The sequence below is a fragment of the Pan troglodytes genome, chromosome 17 (assembly GCF_028858775.2).
Source record: "Pan troglodytes isolate AG18354 chromosome 17, NHGRI_mPanTro3-v2.0_pri, whole genome shotgun sequence".
Lineage (NCBI taxonomy): Eukaryota > Metazoa > Chordata > Mammalia > Primates > Hominidae > Pan > Pan troglodytes.
In genome coordinates this window covers 63,639,142-63,652,132 of record NC_072415.2, presented here as the reverse complement: position 1 = coordinate 63,652,132, position 12,991 = coordinate 63,639,142, and the positions used below count along the sequence as shown (strand labels likewise).

The 12,991-nt window shown below is 37.3% G+C and overlaps 1 protein-coding gene and 1 long non-coding RNA gene across 5 annotated transcripts in view; one reads left to right on the top strand and one right to left on the bottom strand.

Annotated features, from left to right (window-relative positions):
* Positions 1 to 12,991, top strand: part of LOC104003155 (uncharacterized) — a 569,073-nt gene that overhangs the window by 456,775 nt on the left and 99,307 nt on the right. The gene's annotated exons all lie outside the window — the stretch shown is intronic.
* Positions 1 to 12,991, bottom strand: part of LOC129137847 (uncharacterized) — a 29,397-nt gene that overhangs the window by 4,115 nt on the left and 12,291 nt on the right. Inside the window, exons 3-4 of the long non-coding RNA XR_008540689.1 lie at positions 11,019 to 11,131; positions 9,365 to 9,528 (exon numbers count right to left, since the gene is read on the bottom strand). This is a non-coding gene — a long non-coding RNA (uncharacterized LOC129137847). The remainder of the gene's footprint in view (positions 1 to 9,364; positions 9,529 to 11,018; positions 11,132 to 12,991) is intronic.

Here is a 12,991-nt window from a genome sequence, read left to right as displayed (position 1 = left end):
TGTATTAGTCTGTTCCTATGCTACTAATAAAGACATACCCAAGACTGGGTAATTTGTAAAGGAAAGAGGTTTAATTGACTCACAGTTCCATATGGCTGGGAAGGCCTCATAATCATTTTGGAAGGCGAGGAGGAGCAAAGTCACATCTTACATGGTGGCAGGCAAGACAGAGCTTATACGGGGGAACTCCCATTTATAAAACCATTAGCTCATGTAAGACTTACTCACTTACCAGGAGAACAGTATGGGGGAAACCACCCCCATGATTCAATTATCTCCACCTGGCCCCACACGTGATACATGGGAATTACTACAATTCAAGGTGAGAGTTGGGTGGTGACACAGTAAAAGCATATCATTTGCTAAGCTAATAATAATAAATAATGTTAACAATAATATTAAATTACAGCTAGCACATTTGGAATGGCTACCATGTACTAGTAATTGCTATGCACATTGTGTACATGATATTTAACTTCATCAAGTTCTCTGTGAAGCCAGTGTTAATACTTCATCCATTGAGATCAGGATACTGAGGCCCAAAGAAGCTCAGTAGCATCATACAAGTAACGACAGGGAAAGGCAGATTTTAGTCCCATGTCAGGAAGATTACAAAGCGGGAGCTCTTTTCACATTCTCATGTTGCCATGGCTTAATGCCTTATCTCCTCCAGATTAATTTCCATTTAAACAGACAGCTTATGGGAATAATACCTTCAAACAAATGAGTGTATCTCCAAAGACTTTCAGGAGCTATGGATTTTATTCACATTGCCTGAATTTGTCCATCATCTAAGCAAGATTTCACCTCTTGCCATCCTGTCTTCCAAGAGCTGTCAGGTATGTCTGCAGATGAGGAATTCAATGACTGGAGCCCTTAAAAACCTCTAGAATGCCACTGCCAGAAACACCATCATACTCCAAGTGTCTAACTTGTGATCATGTGGGCTTGTTATGAATTTTTTTAGTTGCAGTGATCAGAAAAACTGATGTGTAAATAGTTTAAACACACATAAATTGGTTTTCAGAAAATGTCCAGGTATAGTCAGTGATACGGTTGCCTCACAGGCTCACTAGTTTTATTAAGGATGTATTAAGGATGCATTAAGGATTCTTGACTCTGCATTTCTTACTGAGTTGAATTTTTTTACATCATGGTCAAAATGAACTGCTGTAGTTTCTGACTTCAAGCCTTCATTCAGCTTAGGAAGAAGAAGGTAGGAAGGAAGGAAGGGCTCTACTCACATCTACCTTCTTTTATTGAAAATACAAAAGCTTCTCTAGAAACCGCAGAAGACATTCATGTGCAATTTCATTGGTCAGCACATGTGGTTACTTTTAGCTTTAAGAGATGCCAGGACGGTAGCGTGATGCCTCCAGCTTTGTTCTTTTGGCTTAGGATTGACTTGGCAATGCGGGCTCTTTTTTGGTTCCATATGAACTTTAAAGTAGTTTTTTCCAATTCTGTGAAGAAAGTCATTGGTAGCTTGATGGGGATGGCATTGAATCTATAAATTGCCTTGGGCAGTATGGCCATTTTCACAATATTGATTCTTCCTACCCATGAGCATGGAATGTTCTTCCATTTGTTTGTATCCTCTTTTATTTCATTGAGCAGTGGTTTGTAGTTCTCCATGAGGGTTTTTATGGTTTTAGGTCTAACATGTAAGTGTTTAATCCATCTTGAATTAATTTTTGTATAAGGTGTAAGGAAGGGATCCAGTTTCAGCTTTCTACATATGGCTAGCCAGTTTTCCCAGCACCATTTATTAAATAGGCAATCCTTTCCCCATTGCTTGTTTTTGTCAGGTTTGTCAAAGACCAGATAGTTGTAGATATGCGGCATTGTTTCTGAGGGCTCTGTTCTGTTCCATTGGTCTATATCTCTGTTTTGGTACCAGTACCATGCTGTTTTAGTTACTATAGCCTTGTAGTATAGTTTGAAGTCAGGTAGCATGATCATTAAAAAGTCAGGAAACAACAGGTGCTGGAGAGGTTGTGGAGAAACAGGAACGCTTTTACACTGTTGGTGGAACTGTAAACTAGTTCAGCCATTGTGGAAGTCAGTGTGGCGATTCCTCAGGGATCTAGAACTAGAAATACCATTTGACCCAGCCATCCCATTACTGGGTATATACCCAAAGGATTATAAATCATGCTGCTATCAAGACACATGCACACGTATGTTTATTGCGGCACTATTCACAATAGCAAAGACTTGGAACCAACCCAAATGTCCAACAATGATAGATGGGATTAAGAAAATGTGGCACATATACACCATGGAATACTATGCAGCCATAAAAAATGATGGGTTCATGTCCTTTGTAGGGACATGGATGAAGCTGGAAACCATCATTCTCAGCAAACTATCGCAAGAACAAAAAACCAAACACCACATGTTCTCACTCATAGGTGGGAATTGAACAATGAGAGCACATGGACACAGGAAGGGGAACATCACACTCTGGGGACTGTTGTGGGGTGGGGGGAGGGGGAGGGATAGCATTAGGAGATATATCTAATGCTAAATGACGAGTTAATGGGTGCAGTACACCAACATGGCACATGTATACATATGTAACAAACCTGCACATTGTGCACATGTACCCTAAAACTTAAAGTATAATAATAATAAAATAAAATAAAATATGTGAAACAAAATACCTATCCTCAGACTACAAAAAAAAAAAAAAAGAGATACCAGGACGGCAGAGTTATTCTCTAGGGCTGTGCACCTGACTACTGGACTTGTTAGCCAGGTAGAAGAGAATAATGGATATGAGACAAGTAATAAGCAGCATCTGCCACACTTCAGAGAGCATATATGAATGCCACTTATCCTTTTTCATGTTGGTAGGGCCTTTGCATTTGTCATCTTTATATTTCTGTAAGCTCTCATATCTGGCCCATTGTTAAGTACTTAATAATTTCCTGTTTTTTAATACAAATTTGAAAGTACAAAAACTTTAACATTTTCTTCCCAAATCAGCCTTAAGAAATGGTTTCAATAGGTTGAGAGTCAGAAGAAAAGAATAAGAGAAGCAGAAGAAATCTCTGTTCAATTTATAGTGTTTTTACTGTGGGCTATGGTTGCAAAAATTTTATCTAGGTTGGAATTCTCTAATGACCAAAACCAGCTCAGATGTACAGGCCAATTTAAAGCCAATGTTCACAAATTGTGAAATAGTTGGAAACACACATTAAGAAAGATTGGTTCTGTGGTTTTAAATTTAGTTAGTTCCTAGATACCAAATGTATGGATTTTTAACTAGTCATATGGCTTCAAGAAAATAAAGCAAGAAAATCTCCTAGCAAATCACACAAAAGAGAAATGTCTTGGTTTGAATTATCAACCTTAGGGCTTCATCACAGTGTAAGTTTCAAGGCTTATTGTTTTTTAACAGCAGTGTTTTCTTGCAAACTTCTATTTGAGATATTTTTGACAATGCTCTGGTAGTTTCTTTAATGGGGTTTCAACATTTACAAGTGGGGAATGAGAACCACACATGGTGCCTGATTTTTGAGCTCTGGTCTCTGAACAAAACCAGATAAATTCACTTTATACTCATCCTGGCTTAAGAATTCCTACTTTCTCATTACCAGCCATGGCCAAGCATGCCTGTGGCCAGGCAATGCTTGTTTTGCATTCAGGGGCCATTAGAGCAAGAGCTCCTTTTAAGCTATGGCAAAGTAAAAGAAAAGTGAGCTGTTATTTAATCACAGTTAAGTGATCTTGGAATTTCAGGGGTGAAAAAAACATGAACCACACAAAACTAGAAAATTTTCCCTTGAAAGGGAATCATATGGAAAGCTTGGGAACAATTTACATAATGGAAAAAAAATTCACTGGGCCTGAGATTCTTAAATTTTAGGGTAAAATATAAAATATCTGTTCAACTTGACTAGGCAAAATTCCCCTGGCAAAAATTGAATTCTAGCTTGTGTCTTTCAAAGGTCAGCTGTTACCTGGGCACCACACTTAACATTTATATTTTTAAAGTTAAAACAAATTAAATTGGTAGGAACATTAAAATATGACTTTCTAGGAAAGCCTGTTGTCTCACTGGGAGTTATAAGAGGCTTTCCCTAGCTTTTCATTACTATGAAGAGTCTTTTCCTAGATTTTTCTTATTATGAGGTTCGTGAAAACACGGAACAAGGCTTATTTAGGTTTTAGATTTAGAGTTTCATACATTCATTTTTAACAAATATGGAATGCCTATTAAGTGCTAAGTCTGTTCTAGTCACTGGGAACACAACAGTTAACAGAAGAAACAATATCCCTGCTAGTAAATAGTGCAATGTATTAGAAGGTAAAATGCACTACATAAAAGAAAAACTAAAAAAAGGAAAACAAGAATGGTAGAAGGGTAATGTCAATGATGACGGCAATTTTTTGAAAGATGGTTCAGAAAGCCCTCCTTGAGAAGATGATATTGGAGCAAAGACTTGCAGGAAATGAGGGAATGTTATATCTGAGAGAAGACCATTCCTGTATGGGTGTACAACAGGCTAAGTATCAGTGAAGGAACATCAAGGACATCAGTGTCATTGGAATTGGGATTGGAAGACAGTACAGGAGGAAAAGTCAGCAAGGGTAAGAAGTCTCCATCACCAAAACCCTTGTGGGCCACCGAAAGGTCTTTAGTTTGTACTTCTCAGTGAAGTGGGAAGCCATTGGAAGCTGATGAGCAGAGGAAAGATGTAGTTTTCCTTGTGTTTTAAGAGAGTCGCTCTGATTATGTGAGAATAAACTGAAGGTAATTGATAACTTTGGTATCAAGCAAGGAGACCTGTTAGGAGTCTATTGTTACAATGCAGGTAAGAGAAGATGACAGCTTGGAAAACTGTTGAGAAATTGTCAAAGTCTGAATATATGTTTAAAGCGGATTTAAGGAAATATGCTGATGCATTGCATGTTGCGACTAGGAGAAGAAGAAGAGTCAAAGATGAATCCAAGACATGGGACTTGATGATTGCACAGAGATATATTTATTTATGCTTACTTATGTAAATGCCAAAACAGAGATGAAAAAGCCTGTGGATAGGTCAAGTTTGTGGGAAAATGGTCAAAACATCTCCTGTACATGTGCAGTTTGGAATTAGACATCCAACTGAAGACACTGAAGATGAAGTTGCATACATAATTATGGAGTTCAAGAGAAAGACGAGGCTGTAAATAGAAAGTTGAGCTCTAAGTTTGTATTCCAATAAATGACAAATTTATAAAGGTCAATTTTTGGCCTCAACTGAGCAGTATATTTATTCTAGGAGATTTTCCACTTTTAGAAATCAAATCTATTGCAACATTCACATTTATTCATGCTTCATTCACTCAACAAATAGTGACTAAACATTGTCCACATACTTGGGAGTGTACTTATACGTGTATTATGCTCTCATGGAGTTCATGGGCAAGAAAGGGAATGAGAGAAGAGCCAGATTGTCCCAACACATGGTGGTAAGTGCATGTTATGGGCAGTGGAGTGTTGTATGGGGTAGAGAGCAGTGGCACTTCACGCAGTTAAGAAGTTAGGGAAAGCCTCTGGGAAGAAGTCATTTATTAGGTGAGGTCTTAAGGGTGAAAAGAAAATAGAAATGTAAAGACAGAGGGGAAAACTATTTTAATCAGATGAGTACAATCTGTGCAAGAGTTTACTACCAAGGAGAAAAGCATTGTATTTGAGAAAATGAATTTTTTTTTCTTGGACATACTAACATTGTCTAAGAGTTGGAGTTGGAGATGGATGGGGTCAGAAGAACTAAGACCATAGAGGGCCTATTTAGGGAATTTGAACTTTAAGCTAAAATAAAAATAAAAGCAATAAAAATTACAAAAGAAGTGTTTTATCCATTCAGTGTCCACCAAACAATCTGAGATTTTTCTCACTGAAATTAGGTTAACCATTTTTCATGTTTTGAACAAATTTTCCTATGGGATTAATGCCAATGTATTATTTTATTATACTTGATATACATACCTATTTTTATTAATGTATCTGTGTTACTCAGTTTCTAATCCCTAGTTCAGGTTAGATGCACACACAGAGATAATTCTAAAGATCTGCAAAACCCCAAATCATACTTGTTTAGATTGCTGAGAAATAAGAACTCTGATGTTTTTTAGATAGCTGCAAATCTTGAAAAATCAATTAGCAACAAACATCAAATGTCAGAGACCTACCTGTTGTACATACTGGGTATGAAAATGAAACAAGGTTTTTAAAAATTTCAGACAGCCCAGTTTCCTACCACCTGTTAATAGCAAATATTGGAACACACAGCCAAATCTGAGTATCCAGTAACATAATGATAGTTCGTGATACCTCAGGAGGTCTTTGCCAGAAATGTGTTGAATGGAATCTCTTGGAAGACCAAAAAGTGGAATAATGGAAAAAAGACATGACAGGGACAAAACCCATGAAAGGAAGCAAGTGTAGAAGTTAATGCAACAAATCCATTGTAGAAAAGGGAGGTGAGAAGACCAAAGATTGATGGACAAATTTTAATTTCAAGGTCAAGACGGTGAAACTTGGTCTCAGAGGCAGTCTGGTACCTGAGAATAGCTGCTAAAGTGAAACTAGATGGTTCAGACTGCCTTTCCAACCAAATGTAGCTGGATCCCTTCACGCTCAGCCATGAGCATAGGCAAATGTCACACACAGTGACAAGCTACTAACATCTTCCCAGATAATCCAAAGGTTTCAAGATAATTTGCAAGTAGTGAAATTTAGTGAATAAAATTCTGTTCTTCCTGAATTCAGTAATACGGTGTCATTCATTGTAAGGTCAAAATTGGCTGTGGGTAAAAAATGGCATAATCTCACTCAACCTAACAGTGAGATTTCTTCTCCATATTCAAGATAGTTAATATATCAACATACGACTTTTATGTTATAATATCAAAATAGAAAAATATTCTTACAGAGCAATTAAGCAATTCACTTATTCAGTCAAGTTTGTTTTGTCTTCTAACTTTTGGTGCTCCTTTAAAAAATATTTTTAATATTTATTGGTACATAATAGGTATATATATTTATGGGGTACACGAGATATTTTGATACAAGCATACAATGTGTAATAATCACATCAAGGTAAATTGGGCCTTCATCACCTCAATTGTTTATTTCTCTGTGTTACAAACATTACAATTATACTCTTGTAGTTATTTTAAAATGTACAATAAATTCTTGTTAGATGTAGTTACCCTATTGTGCTGTCAAATACTAGATATTATTCATTCTATCTAACTATATTTTTGTACTCATTAACTGTCTGCACTTTCCTCACTCTACTACCCTTGCCAGATTCTGATAACCATCATTCTACTCTCTAACTCCAAGAGTTCAATTGTTTTACTTTTTAGCTCCCACAAATGGGTGATATTATGTGAAGTTTGTCTTTCTGTGCCTGGCTTATTTCACATGACATAATATCAGCCAGTTCCATCCATGTTGTTGCAAATGACAAGATCTCATTCTTTTTTATGGCTGAATAGTATTCCATTGTGTAAACGTACCATGTTTTCTTTATCCATTCATCTGTTGATGGACACTTAGGTTGATTCCAAATCTTGGCTATTGTGAATAGTGCTGCAGTAAACATGGGAGTGCAGATACCTAATCAAAATTATGATGAGATATCATCTCACTCCAGCTAAAATGGCTTTTATCCAAAAGATAGGCAATAATGAATGCTGGTGAGAATGGGAACCCTCATACACTGTTGGGAATGTAAATTTGTATAGCCACTATGAAGAAGAGTATGGAGGTTCCTTGAAAAGCTAAAAATAGAACTGCAATGTGATTTGGCAGTCTCACTGCTAGATATATAACCCAAAGAAAGGAAATCAGTATATTAATGCCCCATCTTTATGTCAGTTTCTATTACGCAGTTCAACAAATGTTCTCAAGAAAGTTTCATGGGAATTTAAAAAAATAACACGCTGAAGTGATGGGTTCTTTTTGTGGATCAAGATTGTCTGAAATTTGCAATTTTCTATGAGTATTGTAAAGTTTCTTATAAAGACCAAACAGGCCAAAGATTCCCATTTATCCAAGAGGGTCAAAATAGCTATATTTTAAAGAGATAGTGCATAAAATTTGGGTAAGTCTTACATTTTAAACAGAATGTTATATCTACGTGTGTTTTTACTCTTTGGATCCCTAAACTAGTGAAGAGGATTGGAGAACAGTCAAGTTGGCCATAGGAAGAAATAATGTCAGACCAATCTAATTTTCTTTTGTGACAGAGTCACTAGCTTTGTAGATGGGAAAAGCAATAGGTGTAATATATCTTTCCTTCAGGAAGGCTTTGACTTTGCTCCCCAAGACATGCTCATAAACAAGCCAGAAAAATGTGGTTGTTTATTTATGTCAGATGTCAGTTCTGTGGCGGTTCAAGAGACTACTTATGAATGATTCAGAGTCAACATATGGGAGCCCATTTAGTGGCTCTCCAAGTTTGGCTACAGTTCAAAATGTAGAACAATGGCACATCATACCCTCTTAGAATTCAGAATGATTTGCTGATGACTTAGAAAAATGATCGACCTTAACTTCAGTTGATGGAGTTTGAGCAGAATGAATTCAATTATTTTTGGAATAATAGCCTTATGAAAACAGAGGGGAAGAGTTATTTTAAGGAGAGAAATGGAGAAAAATCTTTAGTTTAATTGTCTCTCTCCAAAAGATATGCTTACCTCCTAACTCTTGGTAACCGTGAATGTGACCTTATTGGATATTCAGATATAACTAAGTTAATATAAAGTTATTAGGATACACGCTAATTCAATATGACTACCGTCCTTATAAGAAGAGGAAAATATCATGTGATGAAAGAGACACCCAGGGAAAAACGCCATATAATGGCACAGGGAGAGACTGGAGTGATGCAGCTGCAAGTCAAGGAACGCCAAGGTTTGATGAGCATCATCAGGAGCTAAAAAAAGGCAAAAAAGAGATCTGCCCAGAGTCTCAGAGGGAGCAGTGCCCTACTGACACATTAATATCAGACTTCTGTTTTCTGCAACTATGGGAAAATAGATTTTTGTTACTTTAAACTGCCTAATATTTGGTACTTTGTTACAGTGGTCTTAAGAAACTAATGCAATGACCCAGAGCAGATGTACCAACCAAATGAAGTTGTGGGTATGAGGACGCATCAATGAAACAATAGAGATCTAGGGGTGATCCAGGACCAATTATTTATTATCTATGACAATAGACCAAACATTGCACTCGAATAGACCTTAGTTTTCTGCACTTTATAAAGGAGAGATGCTGGAGTATAATGTAATTAGATCACATTTTCATAAACAGTATTATATTGGGTGTATCCTTCTCCAGAAAACAAATGCTTACCTTTATAAAATTTTGCACAAAATTTTAGGCACTGCACAGCCCTTTTGCAGCCCAGCACATGATCCCCAGTTTAGATCCTCTGCATGAAACCATGCTGCCTTGGAAGCAAGTCACACTGTGGTGATATTCTCTATCATCTTCTCATGGCAGGAATGACCAGTAAACTAACAGGAAGAAACGGAGTCCTTATTGTATTTAATCTTCTGTGCTTTGCCACCTCTCTAACCAGACGTATTGTCCAAGGTCCTGGACAAGTTCTGTGTTCACTACAAAGCTTTTCTTTGTACTGTTTTACTGCCCTATCTTTAATATTTATTATTAGAACTTCATGGTATAACACTTGATTACTTGTATCTTCAGGAATTGTTTAATGTTTTCCTTGCTTATGCAAATAGAATATGAAATATGGCTCCTTGAATGATGAAAGGATGGTAAGGATGAAAAAGCAAAAACCACACACACACACACACACACACACACACACACACACACACACATTTATGCTGAGAAACCCTCACACCCATAGTCATTCATTGTGGGAAACCCTGCTGAGGATTTTAATTCCAGCTTTGGTCTTCCTAAACATCAATGTATGGTAGGTGGTGGTAAATATTTCCTTCCATATTCGAAAGAGAAGTGCAGAGATAGGGATGGAGGAAAGGAGAGAGGGGAAGAAAGAAAAGAGTGAACTTGTATATTGTGATTAATTATTACCTGTAAACTTCAAGACAGACAAAATGAAATATGTGGACACACTTTATTGGGGAAGGAGGAGGGTTATAAAAATCACCCTCATCAGCCGGGTGCGGTGGCTGACGCCTGTAATCCCAGCACTTTGGGAAGCCGAGGCGGGTGGATCACGAGGTCAGGAGATCGAGACCATCCTGGCTAACATGGTGAAACCCTGTCTCTACTAAAAATACAAAAAAAAAAAAAAAAAAAAAAAAATTGCCGGGCGTGATGGCGGGCGCCTGTAGTCAGGAGGCTAAGGTAGGAGAATGGCGTGAACCCGGGAGGCGGAACTTGCAGTGAGCCAAGATCGCGCCACTGCACTCCAGCCTGGGGGACAGAGCGGGGGGACAGAGCGAGACTCCATCTCAAAAACAAACAAACAAACAAACAAACAAAAATCACCCTCATTGTTGTTAAACATTTTTTAATTGAATTATGGGTCAACATTACACATAAGCTTTAACAACAGGCTTGATAGCCACCAGTGTGGATAATGAGAACACAGGTTCACTCCTGAAGTCCTTTCAAAGCACCAACCACATAAGAAAAATAATTACACTCTCAAAAGTAACAACGCCAAAACAAAGTCTCAAAGATTGAGCAGATAATTCCATGGAGGCCTATTCAGAGCACCTCCTTCCATTATAGTCAATTTCCTTCCACATGATGTTTATTTCTCTGTCAGATATTTATAGCCCTAATACCAAAAGTCCATTGAACATCAGCCATTGATACAGTAACATAAAGCAGATTTATATATTCAGCTTGTCTAATACTCTATTGGGAAAGGAAGGCATTACTCAACATAATAGCCTCCATTCTTAAGAGATATTCCTTTTAAAATGTTGTCTTATAAATACAAGATGAGTTGAAACTTGTGTGCTCTAAATATTTTAAGGGATTTATGTTTGCATTAACTGACCTTTTAATCAAACTTCAATGCATTGCTACCACTGCAGTGGTTTCAGGAAGAAAAATATTACTTGCAGTTTTCAAAGTTAAAAGTTTTCCAGTAGAAAGGAAGTCTAAAAAGTTCTTAAAAGAGGACATTATGAACATATTGTCAGACTTGTTATTATTTGTAGAAAATATTCCTACATTAAATTATAATGTGGATTTAAAAAAACTTCCTTATTACTTTATCTTGAATACTTTCTAAGAAAGTACTGTAAATTTGCATGTCTGTATTTGTGTGTTGTTAAAAATATGTAATATCTTACCTGCCTGGCCTCTATTTGCATATTTTATTTTTATTTGATGTATTTCAGTTTCTAAAATATTGGCAGAGTCTTCAAGAACTAGAACATATGGGGCTGGGCATGGTGGCTCAAACCTGTAATGCAGGCACTTTGGGAGGCCAAGGTGGGCAGATGACTTGAGCCCAGGAGTTCAAGACCAGCCTGGGCAAGATATCTAGAAAAAAAAATAGAAACCCTGCATCTACAAAAACCTGTATCTACAAAAAAATAGAAAAAATTAACCAGGTGTGGTAATGCACACCTATAGTCCCAGATACTCAGGAGGCTGAAGAAGGAGGATCGTTTGAGCCTGGGAAATTGAGGCTGCAGTGAGCAGTGATTGCGCTACCACATTCCATCCTGGGCAACAGAGTGAGAGCCTGTTAAAATAAAATAAAGCCTGGCATACACTGTAGTTGGATCTTACCGCATTGATCATTTCCTCCCTTGTGATTCATTCTTTCTTCCTATCCACTGCACTTTCCCCTCAACTAGAAACCTATTTTCTGTATTCCCCAAATAACATAGTCCTCAATTTTGCACCATTTTCTCTTTCTCTTCACCTCCAGACTTCTTGAGGGAATAGCTCATGTGTTGGTTCCACTTTCTCAGCATCCATTTATTCCTCAACCCATTATAATCTGAACCCAGTCTCCAACCACTGCCTGCAATCTCTCTTCCTCCAGTCCATAATAACAAAACATATTAATGGCATTTTGTTTATTTTGTTGGCTTTGTCCATGCATTGAGTCATAGATAAGCAAATTTGGGAGAGCATAGATATTGCCATATATAGTGTTTTCAGAATTAAGCAATAAAACTTTCTTAAATGTTGTTCAGATGCTCAATATAGACATGGGGCTGACATAACTGAACTGAGATGGGGCTACATTGTACTAATTAGAAATCTATTTGAATGCCAGTTTTAAAAATTCCTGACTTATAAAGGCTTTAAAAGCAAGAAAATCATTTCTGTAATTGTATAACAAGATTGAGTTAGGTTGCCACTGTTAGTGGTTTAGCTTCTGTTCTTGAACTGGTAATGAAAATGGTGATGCAGCCATAAGCACTGGGTCCACTGTTCAAAGCAAAAAGCTGGTAGAAGATAAGAAAGGAGTGGAGAGTCACTCTACTTGACCTCATTAATTACCAGGAAAGCAAAACCTTTCCTAGAAGTCCTTCCTGCAGTCAGCCCCTTAAATGCAGAAGAGCTCAGTTAGCTGACCCTAGCTCCAAGGCAGCCTGACAGAGAACAGGCTTGTCGTAATGGGCCAGATGAGTTGTGATTCATTGCTTGGGGACAGAAGAACTCTGAACAAGATCAAGGTTCTATCAGCGATAAATAAGGGAGGCTAAGGTATTGAGGAACCATATAATGTTATTTACACTACCTACTTTCTAATCTGCCTCATCTACTCACCTTCCTCTTTCTCTTCCTGTAATCTTATTGCATGGAAGAAATTTTTGATGAAGACAAGTTGTCTATTTTTCTTAAAATCATTTTTTTAGCTAGTGGTATGTCTCGAACACTTTCCTAATAGTTCATTGAGATAAAGTCATAACATTTTTTTTTTCTTTCTTCGCTACCCTCACTCATTGCCCCATTGGGATTGACTGCAAATTGCAATTTTCTATAGAAAGAATCAGTAATCCTTTC